A 23028-nucleotide genomic window follows, 5' to 3' on the forward strand; every position below is an offset into this window, starting at 1 on the left:
CTACATAGCTCACTTGACGCGAACGCGTACGGTTCGATACTCAACAAAACCTTTCTGTCTCCATCACGCGCTGATGATGATCAAAATAATAGAAGTTTTTTGTCACAAAAAAAACACCCATTTTATTCATCGAACCATATGTTTTTATGTCAAAAACATCCATACATACTTTGTTATGCCTGAATTGATTTTTACTAAAAGTAACACCCTTTTAATTATATAGCGCCTTTTCCAAAGGTTGCAAAGCGCTCAGAGAATGAAAAGGAAAACACAACAACAATGGGAATGAAAACAAATTTAATAAAAGTATAAACATGAAGGGAACCACGACCAGGCAAAGCATGCAGCACTGAGGAAAATGAGAAGTCCAGCAAAAGCCGGGAACGTGCAGGCCAAGCCGGAAGTTTTGTTTACTAAACAAAGTATGTTCTACAAAGGTCTTTCGCGTCTCGGAACCTGCAGAAAACGATGTCCCAGCTCTGATTGTGTATAAATTTTGCTAGTTTCCTCTCCCCAAAGTAACCACAAAACGTCTCCAATGGACAACAACAGTATATTTCGACATGTTTTTTTTTGTTTTTTTTCAGCAACAGTAATTGTGGGCCCATTTTCTATGCAAGAATGGATAGCGATATTTACCCTCGTGTACACATGCATGTACTTCAATTAAATCTGGATCTAATCGTACTTATCGAGTTTTTATCCCACAGCTGTTCGTGTTCTAAATGACAGATTTTAATCAATAATGTCCATTTCTTTTTAATCCAATAGTGCTGTTTTTATCTTTCGTATGTCGCCTGTATATTGTAGTACTTTTCATAAATGTTTATATTAGATATTCGATGTATTTTTGTATAAATGGTAAACTTTTAGTGTGTATTTTTATATTTCACTGTACACATTATCCATTCATTATTCAATAGAAGCATCTACGGTATTTGTCTTGCCAAAGTATCAAGACCAGAAGTCGAACCCGCAGTCTAATCATTGCTCTGTTTTCCGATGATTCACGTCAGCCACTGAACTCTAAACTGTTGTTGCTGACGACGGCGCGGTACACAACAGTAATTATAGTTTTACAAAAACACATACGACAACTAGTTATACAGATGGAAAACGTAAAACATAATTTAAAGGGACAACTTTATGTTTAGTGATTATTGGCATTGTTTTATTATTAGTACGGCGTAAGCTTACTTGTAAATTATTCCTAAACTTATTTCTGTGTTTTAATTTACCTGAATATGTATCTCTTATTTTCGGAATCAAAAAAGTTATGACAGACTTTTTTTTTTTTAAACAGTAGACTCGTATTTCAAAATACTCTATCACAACAACACGGACAGCAAAATATATCGGAAAGATTTCCGAGTTATCACATCTCGGTTAGGATGTCGTCATCCCGAGATAAAAGGGAGATTTAGTTTTCAAAGACGGATGGTTCTGCGATGGTAATGATGACATTTTGGCGTCACCTGCGCATGCGTCCTTCGAGAGTTTGGGATGAATCTCCGCGGTGCTGAAACGACAACGTTTGGCTGTAGAACCGTCGTAGAACCATCCGCCGTCGAAATCGAAATTTCCCTACTTTATTGCAAGAAGACGACATCCAAGTTTTTCTACCTCCATGTTTCACTGCAGTAATGACCGTAATTTGTTTTCGTTATTTTGCAGGAGCCAAACTATACAGATTATAATTACATATTAAGCAAAAACTACTATTTTGTTGATAATGAAGCTAACAGGATTATACTGATACATTGTACAACGTAATGATGTAACAAGTAGGACTTGAAACTTTGCATGGTGGAAATACGATATGGAAAGGTTTGCGGTAACACAATGTAATGACTGTTCTCTAATGAGTTGGGATGGTTCTATAAAAAACGTTGGTCATGTATGCTCTGATCGTCTTCTGGAGAAAGATGTAATGATGTCGTAGTATTCGACCGATTGCATTGACCGCCATTTTTGACGCAACGTGCACGCCTTAAAGACATCCATTAGCTAATAGTCGTGCGCAGCGCGTATCATGACGCGCACCTTTCCGTTATACATGACCATGTCCATCCCCAATCCATTAGAGAGTTGGATATTGTTCGAAGACGTAAAATATTTCCGACTTTTTGCCGATTTTACAAAGCGGTACAATTCATCGCAAGAAACGTTGTCAGTATTACCAAAAGTGATTTGTTATGTGAAATCATACTATATTTCTTACTAACTACGATTGATGCAGTTAAGATCGACCTAACTTCTTCTTTCATAAACATGTAAGCGGCTGTTTTGTGCTTACTGCTTACGGAGCATCCCCTGGCTGAATTTATGGTTCATAAAGCTGTTTACCGCCAGCAAAGATATATGCGAAGACGCCAACAAAGATAAATGATAAAACTAGTGACGTATCGATGCAAAATCCATCTTTGTTGTTATTGTTGTTTTTCTGTTGGAATGGATATATATGTCTTGAAAGGAAATTATAATGACATGAAATAATATGTTTATGCTTATACGAAAATGTATGTTGCTACAGTAAGCACAAACAAATTGCCTACGGGTAAACATCTTATCAAATTGGGATCAGGAAGTTTGTAAAATCCGAATGTTGAATTTGGTTGAAGTTTTAAGTGTTGGAAAGGCCCAATGAGCCGGAACCAATTATCTTTATCTTGTTGAAATAGTTTTGTCTGGTTCCCTGTCAACAGTATATTGATAAAGGGTACTGATTTATAAATGCACCAAGAATGTATCAGACTTTCGTCTTCCCTGGCTCGGTTTGGTAACATTAGTTTGAATGAGAGAAACAAGATGGCTGCACATCAGCGAGATCAAGGTCTGTACCTTTACAAGGTCTGTAGCCTCGGTTTGATTGCTTGCTTGTCATTTTTGTAAAAACAAGATGGGTGCACCAAAGAAGAGATTCTTCATTAAAGTGATCGAAACAGGATTAATGGAACTGGCTCATTAAAACATTAAAGCTATAATTCTTTATCAATGAAAATTACTAAAGTATTAATATTTAAAAGCAAGCCAGCATGGTTCAGTAGCAACGCCTTGTATTAAGACGAAAGCGATCCACCATGCCGTGTGTCAATATCTATGCAGCTGAAAATAAACAAAATAAAGCACAGTGTGTTGAATTGTGCGCTATCTAGGCCTACCCCACAACATTCTAAAGTCCCCGGGTCAGAATGGACTCAAATTGTGGGTCCTAATGGCCGATCGGACCAATTTCTTGGTCAAAATATTTCAACTGGAATTTTCGTTAGTTTGACCTGCTTTCCGTGTCAGGCGTGACCCATGAGTTTGTAAAGTAAAGCGCCAAACACTGGCCATTTAATAGTGACAAGTCAAACAAGTTCGGGCGGTGCACTGTGTTCAACCAACCTTTTCGGACATAACAGTGAGTGATTGTGCCCAAATTGGTTCCTTTAAGGAGAATGGACGAAAAGTGTAGATTCGTGAATAAAATGTACGAGCCGAAGGCGAGTATATTCTATTCACGAATCTACACTTTAGAGTCTTACTCTCCGACTTCAAAATATTTCCCCCATTGATTATGGAACAGTTTTATGGAATTTGATTTCTTAAAAACAAACATTACAAAGTAACCCACAATCTTACTTTCTAAGTGTGTGCATGAGGTTTGTATATGAATGGGCTACTGGCTATTTCAACTTGGTTCGTGGACTTTTCCAGTGCAGCTTTTCTATACATTTTTACATCCCTTTGTATACTTATATTTTACTCTTTGCGTTACATTTTCATCAAGGGTATGACCATTTACTCATTCTTGTGAGGTTTTTATAATATAGTCTCTGTATGCTCCTCACAAGTTAAATTAGACTTGTGATAGTCCTTAGATTTCTTGATTAATTGCTTATAGTTTGTAGTTTTATTCCTTTTATAAACTTTCCTCTCTGTTTCACCGTTTTAAATGTTCACACTTTTTAAATTAAAGTCGTGTTGAACCTTTATATAAAGCTGTATACATACGGACATAAGTAAAGGAAACATTATAGTCTGCCCGTGTATTGTCGCAAAATCAAACAACTCGGCGATTCCTGCCTTTTCTATTTTAAGTGCAATTATTAAATTTCTATTAGACTTGTGCAAAAGAACAACCAAGATACTAACTCGTGGTTATAATCTGCCACAACGCACTAACATTCATTATTCTTGGAATCTTACACTTTGACTATACAGACCTACTGCAAGGCCGGGATCTCTCCAATCTCAGATTCCATATTTCCTAAAAGAGAATAATGAGTAAGAACAAAGGAACTAATTAAATATTTGAGCAAAAATAAAATAAAACCAAATTGACGAAGAAAGCTGGTGTTGGGGACATGCTGTGACTTTCCTGAAATCGATGCATGATTGTCTATCCATTGGGGTCCAAACAGGGCCCACTTTCATAGAGCTGCTTAACGGTAGATTTTGTGCTTAACGGGCGCACCTACATGTAGCAAATTGTTTATTTCATAGCCTTGGTTAGGCAAGGTTTTTTCTCAAAGCGGCAAGCAAGCAAGCAAGCAAGCGAGCAAAAAGGGTCTTTGAAGCCCCAATTTTCTGCTTAAGCACAATGTTTAAGCACAGGGTCCAATTTCAAAGAGCTGCTTTTGTGCTTAGCGGGCGCACCTATAGCAATTTGTTTGCTTAAGCAATGTTTTTTTGCCTTAAGCGGAAAGCAAACAAAAAGGGTCCTTAAAAACCTCTATTTTTCGCTTCAAGGAACACGTTGCCTTTGATTGGTCGAGTTGGTCTTTGAAAAGCGTTTGAAACGTGCTTAAGCTCGTGAAATGGGTGTACGTTTAAGCAATTATTTTTGCTACGTAAAGGCAATGCTAAGAGATAGGACCAGTCCTAAGTTAGGACCAGTACCTCATCCTAACTTAGGACTGGTCCTATCTCTTAGCATTGCCTAGGACTAGTCCTACGTAAGGACCACCACTGTGAAATCCACCCGTCTCTCATTTCAGGGCAAGATACGATAGCTGCTCAGGAATGCAGTAAGTCAATGGAGTTTTACCCAAAGGACGTTGATTAAAAACACTAAATATTGTGGGATAACTTAATAAAGCTTTTTTGATAAAACCATGGAGGAAGGAAGAGAAGGAGAGCTCGAACGACCCGCAAAACCGCAGAGTAACAAAATAATACAAAAGGATAGGAGACCTCCAGCTGGACGGCCGATTAACGAGCGGGATTAAATCTCTTTGTACAGAATCCGTGGTACCGCAGCTCTGCACTGTTGCCTTCGTGTAAAGTTGAATCATTGGAGACAAGAATTGTGATCACGCACGATTTCATCGACGGTTTGTGGTGTTTACATGGAAATATCATCGAATATTTTTACATTTTTTGCAACTTTCCGGTCACTAGCGGTGGATCAAAATTTGGGTATAAGCACACGAGGGTGGTTTGTAATTAGTTCTGTTCATCGTTTAGGTGTCCAGTAGCGTCCAAAAAAGTTATCGCGTCTCAAAAAAGTAGTTTTCCTTATATCCATGCATACGACCATTGATCTCCATTATACTGACTGGATAGGACATCGCATCCAAACGCAGGCCGCGCGCGTATTTTTTAAAACGGGTGAAGACCGTTCGTCACACGAAGAGCGTTGAACACTTTTAAACGGAGTTGCTGCAAACAGGGAGAAGTTTTCGTCCTTTTAATTGTCATTTTGGGGATTTAAAATTTTGGAATCGGATCCAACAAACTAAAAATGCTTATGGTGAAGGTGTTAATCGCCGGAGGAGGGAAAACTGGGTCGGCAAATGGATTGTCTTTCCATAAAAGTAAGTAGGCCTTTGCATTTTGTGTAATGATTCATATTATTATAATATCTAACGTTACAACTATTAGGCAGGAAATTTAAACTATCATTCATAGAAGTAATTGTTAAAGGCCAAGTATTTGTTATTTTATCGAGCAATTTTTGTTTTCACTCCGTTACAGATGGTTTTCTGGAATCGACGAGGACGGGAAGCTTGGATTCCGACAATGTGTTCGGCTGACATAATGATATAGCATCAATAATTCAAAGGTTCGGAAAGCGACAAGTATACGAATTCGATAGCATTTAAGACGGTACAGTAATAGAAGTTCGTTGAGAGGATCAGTCGTCCCAGAAATGGCCAACTTCGTTATTTGTGACCGAAATAAAAGTATTCATTTCTGGCTGAACAGTAAAAAGGTTATGGAAGTTTTGCCGTTGGGATTGTTTTTCAACAAAAGGGTTAAACTCGTTAATGGAGGCAACTCTCAATTATCACATTGTTGTTATCTTTCTTGTCCTTTTCCCTAAATATTAGCGAGTATGTAGTACTCTAGTCTTAGTTTGCATAGGCCTAACCCCTCGAATTTTAAATTATAGGAGCGACTCTTGTTTTGTCTTTAAGTTTATATGGTTTATTGTCAGTTTCTCAATGAACTGAAAGAATAAAAAAAAAACATGTACCTGAATCCCAATACAGTTTCTCGTCCGAGTTTTTGTTTAGAAATGTGTCATTGTCATAATATTAATAGGGCATTTAATTGACAAAAATGTACAGTATCATTAATTTGCTTTGTTTGCATTTCATACTTATTTCATACTTATCAATGGCCGTGGTCCATTTAATTGGGAAACTTCAGCAAAAATACGATAGCAATATATCAATTAATAATCTCCTTATTATTACTATTCTCAATTTACAAAAATTAGCAAATTAGACGACGCTCTCCTGACCTCTTATTTAAGTTCCCCAGCAGAAGTTTTAGGAGGAAAATCTACCACAAGTACAACTTTAACTGATAGACTCAAACTCGACCAAGTGCACATTAATTTACCGGTTTGAAGGAATTGCGCCGCCATTGTTCGGCCGCGTGTTTATGCACGCAGCATAGCGCAATGTCCTATCCAGTCAGTATAATGGAGATCAATGCATACGACATACGACGCCATAGTTTGGTGAAGAACTAAGTGCGCACGCGCAAACCCACACACGGCAGGTCGCCCATTGTTTGTGTAAGGTGTGGGTGATTGCGACGACTGCGGTACATGGGTTCGACTTTTGAAGTCCCTTCGTTCTAGCTCCTTCTCTTTCTTCCTCCATGGTAAAACTGAATCAAATGTATTTTCCATCAGGCCCCCTATATTATGTACATATGCTACTTTCTATACACTCATTCTTTAGAAGGGGGGTATAGGGTTTTTACACTACTATGAGGTCGTCTCATTGGTGATTGTTTTAGTTTTGTACTGAAAAGCTGCTGTTTGTATAGAACCAGTTTGGGTTGGAAAGCAAGTGGTATTTGTAATCATGTAACAGTGTTCTCATTTATCCCCCGCTAATGAAATCACCAGGTTCATTGTATCACTGACTATGACGGTTTAATCTCATGTGGAGATATCACAAGATTGCAACTATTTCACAAGGGGTTAAAGTTTGTTGTCAAACTCAAGATCTGAGATTACCTTGAAGACAGACGACTCCAGCAGTTTCTGTGCTGTTACATCTCGGCTCATCCCAGCAATGCGACGGACAGTCAGTGATCTTGGCCTCGGAACCATCACATGTAACCCCTTGCATGTACATAGGGCCCTCTGGTTCGCCAAAGTAAGAACCGGTCTTTGCCTCCGTGGCACCAGAGAAGCCTAGCTGTCGACAGACGACCCCAGCATCAATGATATCCCAGTCTGTATCGCAGATTGTACCCCATGTTACTTTCTGAAATAGCTCAACTCGCCTTGCTTTCACCTCCAACCAGCCGAAAAGTTTCTAAAATCTCTAAAATATAGATATACATGTACATGTATGTGTTAGTTGTTAGTTGCACCATGGAGGAATGAATCGAAGGAGCTCGAACGAAGGGACTTCAAAAGTCGAACCTGCGGTACCGCGGTCGTTTAACAACACCTCGTAATCACCGACATACCTTATACAGACAATGGGCGAACTGGCGTATGTGAGTTTGCGCGTGCGCACTTGGTTCTTCACTCAACCATGGTGTCGTATGTCGTATGGATATAATACAGAAAAACAATTTTTTTGAGACCTGATATAAATTGTGTACACTTGTGCTCACCAAATCGAAAAACACAATTGAATACCAACCACCCTCGTGTGCTAATACCCAAATTTTGAACCACCGCTAGTGACCGGAAAATTAAAAAAAAAAATTAAAAAATATGCCATGATGTTTCAGTGAAACACCACAAACGGTAAATAAAAACGTGTTTATTCACAATTCCTGTCTCCAATGATTCATCTTTACACGAAGGCAACGGTGCAGAGCGGCGGTACCGCACGTTCTGTACAAAGAAATCTAATCCTGCTCGTTAATCGGCCGTCCAGCTGGAGGTCTCCTATCTTTTTCCACTGGTAAGACGGGGGCATTGTCAGGGTATTCTTTTGTTACTCTGCGGTTTTGCGGGTCGTTCGAGCTCCTTCTATTCCTTCCTCCATGGTTGCACCATAGAGGTCCTGATGCGGCTTGCTCCCCCATCCTACCCTTTCATGTCTCCCTGCATTTGTTATAAATACAATGCATTTACCTCTTTTAAGGTCCAGTAATCCACCCTTTCATACTGACCATCCATTGTCCTCGCCACCTTCGGTTCATAGCCATGGGGGTTGTTTCTTATGGAAATTGTGATTGGTTATAATTTTCCCACTTTTTCTGTGTCCCTTTCCCTAATCCTTTTGGAGGTTTTCTTCTATAATTTGGATATGTGTCTGTTTGTACTAGTCAATGCTTCTGATGAAGAAGGTCCGGTTTGGATCGAAAGCTAAGGCCATCATTCTACCCTACTCAGTTTATGTTTAAAAGTTACGACGATCATGATATTTGTTGTAGCAACAAAGATTTGTAAAAAAATCCTTAATAAAACTTTGATTTGATATATGTTTAATTGGATTATTAGCAGGTGCCAAAATAATCCGCAGAATCAAACATGTGGCAAAACACGCCCAACATTCGCCAATTGGAAATAATCACCAGCTATAACCATGTGAAATGATTATAATGTAACACCATACTGTGATGTCTACGAAAATCTTCAAGAACATTTTGGATTTAGTATTCAACACACACAAATCTAATACGCATATCATTCAATAAAAACAGAAGATGAAGTTACTTCAAGACAGAAATTAACAAAAAGTGATGAATTCACACTCTTTTAAAACCGGGTCAGTGTTACCCGGAAATGGATCAGATACATAATCGGGAAATATGTCAAACTGGTGCATAATCTTAGTTTATACATTCTCATTACAACCCCAGGTAATCCTGATCTGGAAGTGGATCAGGTCCCATTTGACACGGTATCCGCGATAAATTCTGACTCGGAAGTGTAACAAAATAATATTCTTCATTTTGTGCACACCTTATCTGTCCCATTACGTTATCAGTCTGCAAAAATAATGCATGCAGGAACGTCAGAAAACATCAACGGAATACGTATGTGAAAATAAAAACAGAGAATTAAAATGATATTGTCACAAAAAACGATCTGCCATTCCTTACTTGATTTACAGACAACTCCAGCTGTGTTGTTACACGTTCGATCTTCATCCATACAAACAAATACACAGTCATCTAGATAAGACTCCGTTCCTTTACAGGCGACTCGATCCAACACAACGGGAAGTTCTGTCGCTCCAAAGTATGATCCAATCTTAGCCTCGCTTGCTTCTAGGAATCCGAGCTGCCTGCATACAGTACTCGCATCCTGGAAGTCCCAGTTGGTATCACAAACAGCACCCCAACCATCGTCATGGTAAATCTCGACTCGACCACTAAGTGCGTCATCACCTCCTACTAATCGGACGATATCATCTTCAATAAAAACAGAATAGAATCACAATTTAAAACAAATGACCTTTATGTTTATACTACACCATTGTTTTTGTCAATAACTTATTCACATGTTTATCTTAAGTTTGTTTATACCAAAAGCACAGCCGCTGTATGGATCATTGATGTTGGATTGGCTCATCGGTGGATTTTTTTCTTGAGTTATTTTGGTAAGGTAAATCTATTGTGGATTTTAAGAAATCTTCAAAAGATATCACTTCATTGGCAAAACAATTATTTTATTTAACGTGTGATGACACTTCATACTTTAACAACATTATGGTCCAAGGGTTTTGACAAAAATGAGGTCGTGCTCGGTTTGACTTTGCGTTCAAAACCATTGGAAAATTTGAGAGAAATTATCAAATTTTTGTTTGTAGTAGCAAAAGTACAACGTGGTTAAAAATGATCTTTCTTTTGCATGCTGTGATAAGATATACAGGCCACAATACAAATGAAAGTAAACATAATAGATTTTGAGTTTTACACCCAAGGACTTCGAAATCCAGGCGAGGAGCCGTATTGATCCAAGTGAGTAGCAGTATCCTGAGAAACCTTGTCCGCAGGACAACTGGGAAATTCACAGTCACTTGTTGTCCATCATTGGCATTGCCATCGAACTATAATCAAATTGAAAAGTTTGGAGAGATTGTGAATGAGTATAAGCTCATTGAGAACATGCAAATCGTTTTATTGGAAGTTGTAGCCCACTCGTCATTCGTCACCCTGTGTGCATGCATTGAGTCCACACAGCTTCCGTGGACGTCGTTGACTGCTTAGTAATGATGTACCACATTTCTCACGTTCTGCTGTTTTCCTGTCGTGCGGTTTGTTTCCATGTTAAAGGAACACGTTGCCTTGGATCGGTCGAGTTGGTCTTTGAAAAGCGTTTGTTATAAAATGCATATGGGTAGAAAGATGCTGTAAAAGTAGAATACAATGATCCACACAAACATGCCTCGAAATTGCACGGTTTTTCTTTTACCTCGTCGACTAACACGGTCGGCCATTTATGGGAGTCAAATTTCCATAAATGGCCGACTTAGTTCGCAAAGTAAAAAGAAAACCACGCAATTTCGAGGCAAACTTGTGTGGATCAATGTATTCTACTTTTAAAACATCTTTCCAACCATATGCATTTTTGAGAAATGGGTAAAACAAGTCACCAAATAATTTTGGTCTCATGAGACCAAAATTATTTTAGCATGTAAAATCCCCTTAAATACCGAAACCATAGCATAACTGGTTGATACGTTTTTACATGCTATAACTGAGACGAAAATTATTACTTTTACTCATTTCTCAAAAACTACAGCACCTCAGTAAGTAAAATTTCAAGGAAACTTTCTACTATCATTATCTTCAAACTGTGTAAGTTCAATGTAAATCTGTGGACATTGTGTTTTTTGTTAGGAAAAAGTACATATACCCTTCAAGGTTAAGGTTTATTTTGGTTAAAAAACAGAAAATACTGCAACGTAAAATTAGCTAGCGCGGCGGTGATTCCCATGCTCACCAGCGGCAGCGAGCAGCAACACGCGGCTGACGTCATTCTTCGAGGCTCGTGCGTGAATAACGCCAGAGACCGGCCTAAACAATGGACCGATCCGGCCTGTCAATCAAACTGTGCGCGTTCACCCATTTTGACCAATCACAGCAATGATTGTGGTCGGACAAACTCGCTCATGCGTGCGCGTATATTTGGCACGCGCGGCAGAATCGTGCAGATTGTCATTGGGAGTGCTAGTACACGTGTCTTGCTCACGTGCGCGGTGGGCGGAGCTTAGTGGAAAGCCGGAACGTTCTATATCTATGTTTTGTACACGGCTAATAAGTGCGTGACGCAGACGCGATTGCGCGTCTGCTTAGTGCACAACTCTATACGCCTCTCTTAATATTTATGCATGAGGTACGACGTCACAATGCTAACTCAAAACGAGGTGATGGGCGCAGCCACTGCAAGTGATGGGGGAAGTGCGCCCATAGCCTCTCTTTGGGTAAGAATTATGACGTCATGCATAAGTATTAAGAGAGGCGTATGGTGTATGCCAACCAACAGGGTCTGTACGCATACGTGAATGTAATTAGCATTTTCATGGGAAGGGTCCATTGCAAAACTTGCGTGTACTTTGACCGCTGACCTCGATCATTTCACATAAATAGATACGCAGTCAAATTCCATTGTTGCGGACTTGAGAGCAGTGATTATTTGGGCATCAATGTCACTGCATGTATCCAATGATATCCAAATAAAATGGTTTTTAATGGTGTGGTCCTATAACGTGTGGACCGTTTAACTATTTAGTGTTTTTTCTTGTTTTGTTTTTTGTTTTTTTGTGGTTAAAATTTTTAATTTTGTTTCTTGTTGTAAAGCGCCTGGGAGCATTTTTAATGGATTTGGCGCTATACAAATGTTTTTTATTTATTTATTTATTTATTTATATCATTGTATCCAATGGAATCACTGGATCTAGCGGCATGCAGCGACCTGTCTTTATCCTTGCGCGGATGGGCCCAGTCTAGTCTTGTATGCAGTGCATAGTCATGTATCCAGCCAGGATACAGCAATTTCCACCGTTAATCCAAAACACCTATAACGAAAAATTCAACTATTAGACAGAATGGTTTTCCTGCACGGTGATTGGCTGACGATGACATTATCGACTAATGTCAGCATGCTGTTTTTCGCTGGTATGGTACCCCGACCACAAAGACATCGTTAGTCAATAACAAAAAGAGCCCGTCTATACCATGGGATGAATGAGCTGATCCTCATTCAGCTCATAGTTTAGACAGGCGCTTTTACCATACCAACGAAAAACAGCTTGCTGCCATATTCATCGATGATGTCCTCGTCAGCCAATCACCCAAAAAAACATTCAGTCTAATAGTTGATTTTTTCGTAATGTGAGATTTGGATTAATGGTGGCAATCGCTGTATCCTGACTGGACTAGGTACGATCCGGTCTCGCTTCTAACATCTCCAGGTAGAATATGAAATAATCTATCCAACATACTAATTAGGGACTGCTGCCGACATTCATGACAGGGAAATTTGCCGTGTTTTTGTGACTTGTTTTCTCTGTTTTTGAAGCCATTTTTTACGTACAAATTTCTCTTTTAAAAATATGAGTTGCACCAATTGTTTTTATACATAACGACAGATGTGCTCTTCGTTTCAATTAACTGATACATTATTTTGGTTGAGACTTTTCAGAAAAGGCTGAAAATGACCGAATTCCAGAAGCCCTTTTGACTAATTAATATTCACATAGAGGTCACGCACGAAAAAACGATGCATATTCTGCAGATAAATCACAAAGGAGATTAGCGCCCTACGGGTAGACTGAGTGCGAGTGATTTTGTGACTGAGGAAGGTGTGTGTTTATAAGGCCGGCCGGCTATCTACCGTGAGGCTCGGCACTGAGTTACCAAACGGTGAGGCCCTAGTTCAATAAACCATTTGAAAATACAAGTTACATTATCTTTAATTCGTGATTGAAACTCACTATTAACATAGTACTTATAGCCTCCATAATTCTTAAAATGAAAAGTTCCAAAGTGAACGTCATTTAAACGTACATCAACAGTTAGGCCTACAAGTAAGAGTGTACCTTTTGTTTAACCAAATTTTGCCCGGCTACTTTTGCCTGTAAAGTTTTTAACAACTGAAGTTGAAGTGCAAACTCAATCTTTAATACCATGACAACCATTGGACACCGATTGACTCACCGACTGTATTTATTACCTGTATCGTATCTCCATCGATATAGACTAAATCTCTCCAGCTTTCTGTGTCGTCACTGTATTGAACGCTGAACGTTGACACGTAGTGGCTTGAAAGACCTTGTACTATCAATCCAGTGACAACTGGACTTGATAGTCCAAGATCAACTTGAATCCATGAGCCCGATGCTGACCGAGGAATCCAAAAGTTGCTGCCTGTGGAAACAGTCAATTAGGCACCAATAGTATAGTAATGAAATGACAGGAAAGCAGTCGTGTATGAATATTGGGTCGTTTTGAAACCACCCGGCCCTCTGTCTGACTAAAAACTTCCGAAAAGCGTTTATTAGTAGAGATTGAAACATTGATCGATGTTAACTCACGCATTTGAAACTGAGCTGTACCCATGATACTTTCTCAAAACTTTGAAATAAATTTATTGTTTCAGGTCTGTTAATAATTTGACAACAATTTGTTGATTGTTTTGGTTTTCTAAAATCCGTCATCCGATCTTATTAATGCTTGAACATTGATCGATGTTAACTCACGCATTTACAACTGAGCTGCAACCATGATACTTTCTCAAAACTTTGAAATAATTTTATTGTTTCAGGTCTGTTAATAATTTGACAACAATTTGTTGATTGTTTTGGTTTTCTAAAATCCGTCATCCGATCTTATTAATGCTTGAATGTAATTTATTCATTGTTTTCTTTTAAATCGTACGCTGAAATTCCTTGTGGAACAAAATGCAGGAACCTCAAGACCACCCAAAGTTTATGGTCCTGAATGGAAACTTTATAATCTGAGTCTTTGCAATTGTAGAATAGACTTACTTCATATCAAAATGGGTTTAAACAACTTCAAATAGACCATGTTTATAAGCACCTGTTATAGGTTCTATCATGACAAAACCTTGAAGGTTTAGATTTTTGAGATAATTCTGAAAACTATTGCAAAACGGGTTTAAAGTATTAAACTTCAAGCAGAGTATGTTTTTAAGCAATAGGGAAAGGTTAAAATCATATTTTGACAGAACATTGAAGGTTTGTACTTAAAAACCATATACTAGAACGCTTCAATGGACATTCAGTACTCTTTCCAGAGCAACACAATTTAAACATTGTTGTAAAACTAAATAATGAGGTTCGTGAGATTATTGGTTTTCGGACTTGTCTGATGTCAGATCATTTTAAGTGAACCATAGATTACAGGACGTTTAAGTTTGTGTTTAATGTTCACTGCGAAAAGAGCCTAACTTTTGAAGGTCGACTTACCAACATTAAGTCGTGCGGATGTCGGATAAAAAGGTGCCCCAAGATATGAGGATGCAGTTATACTCTCATCCGGGATTAGTCCACTCTCCATTCCCAAAGGTCCACTTCTACAGAGTTGACCTAGTCACGATAAATAAACACTTCTGCATTTACATAACTTGAATGAACAATAAATATGATAACAAATAGTAATAATAATGAAAAGACATGTTCATGTGCTTTTCATAATAGCAATACCTAATTGTTTTGCGCGGATTACCTCGTACGGACCACCTCGTTCAAAAGAAACACATTCAGTTCAAAGAGTCAATACGTCGTTTGTGATTTATAACTTAAACACAAGTAGTGTCATTGTTAGATCCAGAAAAAAGTGTACGTACTTACTATCTGAAAACTTCTAGGTGAAAAAGATGATACAAAAATTTAGCACCCTGCGAAAATATTTTGTCCGAAAGCCCACGTTGAAAACATTTGAACATGAGAAACAATGCATTGAATAGTTTTTGGTTTTGTTCGGGTTGGTGTCCGTTTGCGAATGCTGCGGCAAGAGATTACGGCTGGTACACACTGTTTACCTCGTTATAAACGTGAATTGAGTCGACTTTCGTATGAGAATAGCGCGACAGATATTTTACTGTCAAGTAGACACTGTATTTAGCTACTTTTATAATAATTACATCTTGTACGTTAGCATTTGAAAGTTAACAGATACGCGTGTTCTAAGCAAGGCGTCGCCTTAATTTCGCACGACACTGTATAACACACAGCCCATATAGCATCACAACATAGGACCAACGTTGGGCCAACGAAACACTTTCATTGGACCAACATTGGCTGTCAACATTGGCCCAACGTACTTTTGCTCATCGGTCTTATGTTGGGCCAATGTAAAAGTTGGCCCAACGTTGGCCCAACGTAGACGTTGGCCCAACGTAGACGTTGGCTCAACATATGGGCCTATGTCTTGCCCATGTATGTTAAAACATTGAACCAATATTAGGCCAACGTAATCAAACATTGAGCCAACATCATTCTGCCAACAGAACAGTTTCATTGGCCCAACGTTGGCTGTCGATTTTGGCCCAACATACTTTTGCTCATAGGAGTTACGTTGGGCCAATGTTAAAATTGGGCCAGCGTTGGCCCAACGCAAACATTGACCAACGTAGAACCAACGAAATGTTTGTGTTGGGCCAATGTTGATTACCAATGATTGGCCCAATGTACTTTTGCCCATCGGCATTACGTTGGGCCAATGTTAAAGTTGGCCCAGCATTGGCCCCTCTAATAATCTTTATGTTGGCTAAACATTGCCCCAACATTGGGCCAACGTATCGTCATTCAAAAATATTGACTTTGAGTTTATTGTTATGTTCATGAACTGAATGATCTTTTAATTCAAGTAGTTAGTGTCTGTGAAATATCTACTTAATTATCAGTTATATTACTAACATGTATACGATACCAGGTAACTTAATACTTTCTACACTGACTACCTATAATACAGGCCTATACATCCTTCTACTGTATGTTTTGTATTTATACTCCAGGATCCATATAGACTTACCAATCATGGTTCGTTTTTAATTCAAACTGTGTACTTCTTAATTAACATGTTTGAATCACAAATGTTTGTTTGTTCTTTTGATGCACATATTTTCTTACAAAAGAATTACACACAAAAATACACAAATTTTACTTGGATTACTAAAATTAACCCAAATTGATGTACTATTATCAAAGTAAATATTCACACGATTCTAAGCCCCGCCCATAAATTTGCATTTATGTCAATGTTGGCCCAACGTTGGCTCAACGTTGGCTCAATGTTGGCTTAACATTTAACGTGATCGTCTAACATAACTGTATTTTTGGAATAACTGGCATTTGACTGTCAATGTATAGAAAAAACTTCAGCATTAGCGATGATTCTGACCATCAAACTTGCCCTACAAGCAAAGACAATTAATCTAATGACCAGACACACTTAACCACATTTTGGTCATATCCCCTGACTCATTTGTCGTAGTATATTATGATTCTTGTTTAATGGTTGACGACGAAACATCAGACCGCCAACCACACAACTCCAACGTTTTTCATTTGAAAGCTTTGTCGGTTTGAAAAAAAACAAAAACATAAACAAAAAAACAATCAAACAAGCAAACCAACTCCAGCAGCAGTGTATTAACGTTATAATTCCAATGGTGTTTCCAAAATGATTGGCAATCGATAAAACCTGACCAATTATAGCAAAAAAATGCTATAAACAGGTCAATTGCCAACGTTGCCAATGCCAATGTAATGGACTAAAAACCCTCGTTGGTCCAATGAACAAGCTTGCTGCCACCATTCTCTCAACACTGATCGCAAAGGTTAAACAATAATGATGTTGCCAACCTGAGCAACAATGGTCCTACGTCCTCATCGACACAAGCAATTATTGCTTTCCCACAAAATAACTTATGTTGGCTCGGCAGTGAGTGCCGGCGTTAAACCAATGTGGTAATGCCGACCTATAGCCAAACTGGTCATACATCGGAAACCAACACAATGCCATTATTGCTGTCCCACTAATAACCAACGATGGCTCAACATTGGGTGCCAACGTAAAACCAATGTGGTGATACCAACCTAGAGCTAACATTGGTCATACGTTGGAAACTAACACAATGCCGATATTGCTGTCCCACTAATAACCAACGTTGGCTCAACATTGAGTGCCAACTCAAAACCAATGAGGTAATGCCAACCTAGAGCCAACATTGGTCCTACGTCGGAAACCAACACAATGCCAATATTGATGCCCCACTAATAACCAACGTTGCCTCAACATTGAGTGCCAATGTAAAACCGATGTGCTAATGCCGACCTAGAGCCAACATTGGTCCTACGTCGAAAACCAACGCAATGCCGACATTGATGTCCCACTTAAAACCAACGTTGGCTCAACATTGAGTGCCAACGTAAAACCAATGTGGTAATGCCGTCCTAGAGCCAACATTGGTCCTACGTTGGAAACTAACCCAATGCCGATATTGATGTCCAACTTATAACCAACGTTGGCTCAACATTGAGTGCCAACGTAAAACCAATGTGGTTATGCCGACCTGGAGCCAACAGTGGTCCCACGTCAGATATCAACACAATGCCGACTATTGTTTAATTTACTAAACACCAACGTTGGCTCAACATTGATCGCCAGTGTAAAACCAACGTGATTCTGCCGACCTACAGCCAACGTTGGCCCAATGTCAGAAACAAACAACGTGCCAATGCCGATCGTGGCGACGTAGTGCCAACATGGGGCCAACGCCAAAAGCTGACACACTACCAACGCCAACGGTGCCGACCAAATACCAACGTTGGCCCAATGTATGAATGTTATCTGGGAGGGGTCATTGGCTCTTAAAATGGCAAATGTTGTGTTGTGATGATGGTGTCGGTTGTAATGGATCCATGTGGAGAAACGGTTTTGTAAATAATATATAACGAAGTAAAAGAACATATGTCAAATTAAAACCAGTAAATTAAAAAAACTGGTGTAACAAAAATTAAAACACAGTTATTGGGATTTTCAGTAGTGGTCAACAATGCATTTCAAAGCCTTAAAAGAAAGCACGGAAACAACAAACAAACAGAAACACAGCGTAACATAAAACTACATCACCTGTTGAATATGGTTCGTGGGTTTCCAAGCTGCTGATTGGATTGGCCAAAGAAAGTCCTGAACAAGATTGAAGAAACGAAAGGAAGTTTAAAAACAATGGGGGGAAACAACACGTAATCATCTTGCATAAAGTTGCTCAATTTGAAAACAAAATGCACCCCATTTCCTTTTTTTCAAAGGATTCAAGCACAAATAGGACGAATTAAAGTACAATAAAAAATAGCATTACATCTATCCAAAGCAAGCGTTTTATTTAACCATCTACACACCAACTGGGGGCTACGAAACCTTACTTGGTAACGAGTAATGGGGAGAAGTTGATAGTGTAAAACATTGTTAGAAACGGCTCCCTCTGAAGTGGAGTAGTTTTCGAGAAAGAAGTGATTCTGAAAGCACACAACTCCGTGTGACAAGGTGTTTTTTTTTTTCTTCTTCATTATTACATTTGTATTTCGCAATTTTGACGACCGATTGAGACCTCAAATTCTAAATCTGAGGTCTTGAAATCAAATTCGTGGAAAATTACTCCTTTCTCGAAAACTACGTCACTTCAGAAGGAGCTGTTTCTCAAAATGTTCACTATCAACCTCTCCCCATTACTCGTAATCAAGAAAAGTTTTATGATAATATTTATTTTGAGTAATTACCAATAGTGTCCACTGCCTTTAAAGTAGCAACAGCTCTCCATCACTCCATTGCTCGTTACCAAGTAAGTTTGAATACTAACAGCTATCTTGGTGAATAGCAATTCCAGTGTCGGCAATTCCAGTGTCTTTTTGATTATTAAACAAAATGACACTTCCAAATCTGAATGGACACATTAATAAGGTCAGTCCATTCATTTATATTACTCAGTAAGTGCTTGCTTTTGTCAGTTTTCCCCGAAAATACACACAATAATATTTGGTGGGTCTCACATGGTCTAGACGCTCGTCTAAATATTATTAGACTTTTGGACAAGTCGTTGTCTGTTGCGGTGATAGCGAAGCAGCTAACTATCTCGCGATAAATGTTGCACTGCACGAGGCTACTTTATATACTGCTCGAGAGCAGTAAATATCGTGAGCATGTAGTCTCGCGAAGGAGCAGCCCCTCGCGAGATAGTTGCGAAAGAGCCGTTTTGATATCATTGCGACATACATTCAAGGACTTGTTCACAAGTCTAAGTCTGTTGTTGCTCACAAGGTTACTAAACTTCTCTTGAGTTTTCGGTAAAGATGCTGGTGGTGCGGTCCTTCGTTTTGAATTCATCGCGGGACACCAGCCAGCAAGTACTGGAATACCGCACCAGGAACTTTAGAAAGATAATTGTGTCGGGTGCAGAGGGAGGAATGACAACTCAGAGGCGTTATTGTGCAAAACGTAAACCTTTAACTCACCAATAAGAAGTGCATTCAGCAGCAACATCGAACAAGTAACAGTAGACATCATGATGATCGGCTATTGCAATACTACAAAGAAATGGGCACGGTCCTACTTTCATAAGAAACACCTTGGAACAATCTTTCCCCACGTGGTTAGTATTCTTGTCAACTTGCAAAAAATGTTGTCAAGAATCTAAGTACTGGCGACAGTCAGCTTTGATTATACGCTGCAAAAGAACACGAAGTGGCACACGACTGTTTGAAAGTTGAAACGTTTATTTTACTCAATGTTGGTAGAAGGCTCTCACTGCCTAATATCTAACTTTCATACGGTATTTATTGTAAAACTCAAGACTTCTTGTTGCATCAAGCATAACCGTATTAGGAATTGTTTTACCCCACTTTAAGAATACATTTGAATAATTATACAATACAATAATTTGTTTGGACGGTTTCAAGAAAGGGGGTTGGACTAACCAAAATGAGTAGAAAGAGATTGCACCATATTTGGGCAAATTTGACGAGTGTCTGGTGCTACCTGTCATTCCCTTGGAATGGGTAACGAATAGCATTCTCAAGAGCCACACTTGGCACTATCATTTTAAGTAAGAACAATAAGCTGAAACCACAGAGGTCTACTGACACTGCTACGGTATCAGATGGCAATCTCAGATATTAATATTTGTTTTTAATGTGCAATCTTTTTGTCGGGTGATAGTAAATATTCTGAAGTATCACTTCCTTGTTCCTTTAACTTTAAAGTGATAATAAGTTGCCTTTCACTAAATGGATTTATGTTGAAATTGCAAAAACATGATGGAACATAAAGTTGGTGCAGTTTGAGGAATAAAATCCATGCTCATGTGACTGTATATTTGATGTCATCATGACATAACACGACTTTACTGATAACTTCAAAGTACCTCGGAGAAGGAACATTTGGGATTGAAACACAATTAGAGATATTCATCCCAATTATATAGACTATACCGTGTTAGGATGTGATTGATTAATGTACGCACATCGGTTTACAGTAATTTTTTGTTGGTTCCAGCAAGCAAAGGACTGTTCCGATAAATCAAAATTGGAAATAGTGAGACAGTGCGTGGTGAGATCAAAAACAAAATCTATTAAACACAATTACAAAACAGTTGTTTTTCCGCGTTGATATGTTGATGTTGGTGAAAACTGAGATGGATGGCACGATGAGACCGATACCCTGATCTAATAACACACGAACATTGCCTATACCAGTTACGGTCTCCATTATTGCTTTTTTTTTTTTCAATCCGGTACAAGACTAAAAATTTGAATATTTTTGTTTGACATTCCCCCCTGGTTTCTAAAAATATATATATATTGATACGAATTGCGTGTACTGCTTTAAAAAAAAAAACAGGTTAAACGAAGGTTTCATGTGCAAGAATAGTACTGACTTCAAAAGGTACTCCGATTGGTCAAACTGGAACATGCCATCACTCCCGCCCACATACATGTAATTGAAACAATCAAAACGAGTTATCCTTTTATCTTGGGGTTTTAAGTAGGAAGGAAGTATATATAATTGTTTTTTTAATTGTTATGTTTTGTATAGCAAAGGCTGAAGGAGGCACACAGCTAAGTAGTTTTTCCCATGTCCATTATCTCATTGTGCATTTGCGTCTTGTATGGTAATCTTATATAGAGCCAGAGAGAGTCACCAACTGGAACGTGTCATTAAAGCGGCTTCCAAAACGATCGGCTTGAACATTATGGATTTACATTGTATTTTTTTTTTATCTGCCATACCTCTAAGATTCAGGCCATTGTGCCAGATCATACCCATCCACTTCATTATTCAGTGGTTGTCAACAAATCAGGAACAATTCGTACTCCCCGCATCCCCGCACTAGGGTTTCAGAATGTCATTCCTGCCTAGGCTTGTCACTAATTCAACTCCAAACTCAATAGATAGTCAGGGCTTTTGTCCTCTTTCTGCTATTACTGGTTGGCTGGCACTGGAAATGTGTTCTTCAATGAATCGAAATTTAAAGACAGTGGACACTAATGGTAATTGTCAAAGACTAGCCTTCACAAAACCCGTGAAAATTTGAGCTCGATTGGTCGACGGAGTTCCGAGATAACTATGAAAAAAAAACACCCTTGTCACACGAAGTTGTGTGCTTTCAGTTGCTTGATTTTTGAGACCTCATATCTAAACTTGAGGTCTCGAAATCAAATTCGTGGAAAGTTACTTCTTTCTCGAAAATCACGTTTCTCACAATGTTGAACTTGGCTACACGAATAACAATGAGGCAAAGTCACAAATCAAATGTGCCAAAATTACCGTTGTCTGTGAATGGTCAATAGGTAATGCTCAATAATCGAATCGATCAAGCTTTTCAGAACCATTAACGGTTTACACAATGATTTGCATCAGTGAGCTCATCGGACACAATTAACCATCATCTCATGAAAAACACCTTGTTTGATGGGTGTTTGCAAAACGATATTCTACAGCCGAATGCAGTCCCATACTTGCAGACTCTTGGACCAAATGCCATCTTTCAAGATGACAACGCTCACCCCAATCGAGCCCGACTGGTGACTGACTACCTGAAAAATGTTGGGGTGCATCGGATGGATTGGCCTGCTAACAGTCCAGACCTGAATCCCATGGAACATCTGTGGGACCAGTTTGGCCTCGCTGTCCGCGCCAGAAGCACCTACACATCAACTGTGGCTGACCTAACCAGGTTCCTTAATAAAGAATGGAACGCCATCCCTCATCATCAGCGCATCACACGACTTGTGTGCAGCATGAGAAGAAGGTGCCAGGCTGTCATCAACGCCTTCGGATCATCCACTTGTTACTGAACTTTTTGTATCAATAAAGTGTATTAAGATTAGTAAGTTGGCTTGCTCTATACCAAACTTCTTGTCTCAATAAAGTGGATTAAGATCAGTAAGTTGTCTTGCTTGTTTGAATTACAGTGTCAATTTGATTGTTCACACAGTAACACAAAATTGCTAATTTTGGCACATTTGATTTGTGACTTATTCTCATTAACGTGGTCAAGTCCAGCAACATGTAATCATTGCAACTGTGGTATCATCTTAAAGAGGAACAGTTCAGCTTTGCATTGATATATACCATATACAAAGA

General features: G+C 38.8%; 1 pseudogene; it reads right to left on the bottom strand.

Moving 5' to 3' along the window:
- Nucleotides 1-4154: 4154 nt before the first annotated feature.
- On the bottom strand, nucleotides 4155-21511 carry LOC139945452 (neurotrypsin-like; annotated as a pseudogene).
- Nucleotides 21512-23028: the final 1517 nt, after the last annotated feature.

The sequence above is a fragment of the Asterias amurensis genome, chromosome 12 (assembly GCF_032118995.1).
Source record: "Asterias amurensis chromosome 12, ASM3211899v1".
Lineage (NCBI taxonomy): Eukaryota > Metazoa > Echinodermata > Asteroidea > Forcipulatida > Asteriidae > Asterias > Asterias amurensis.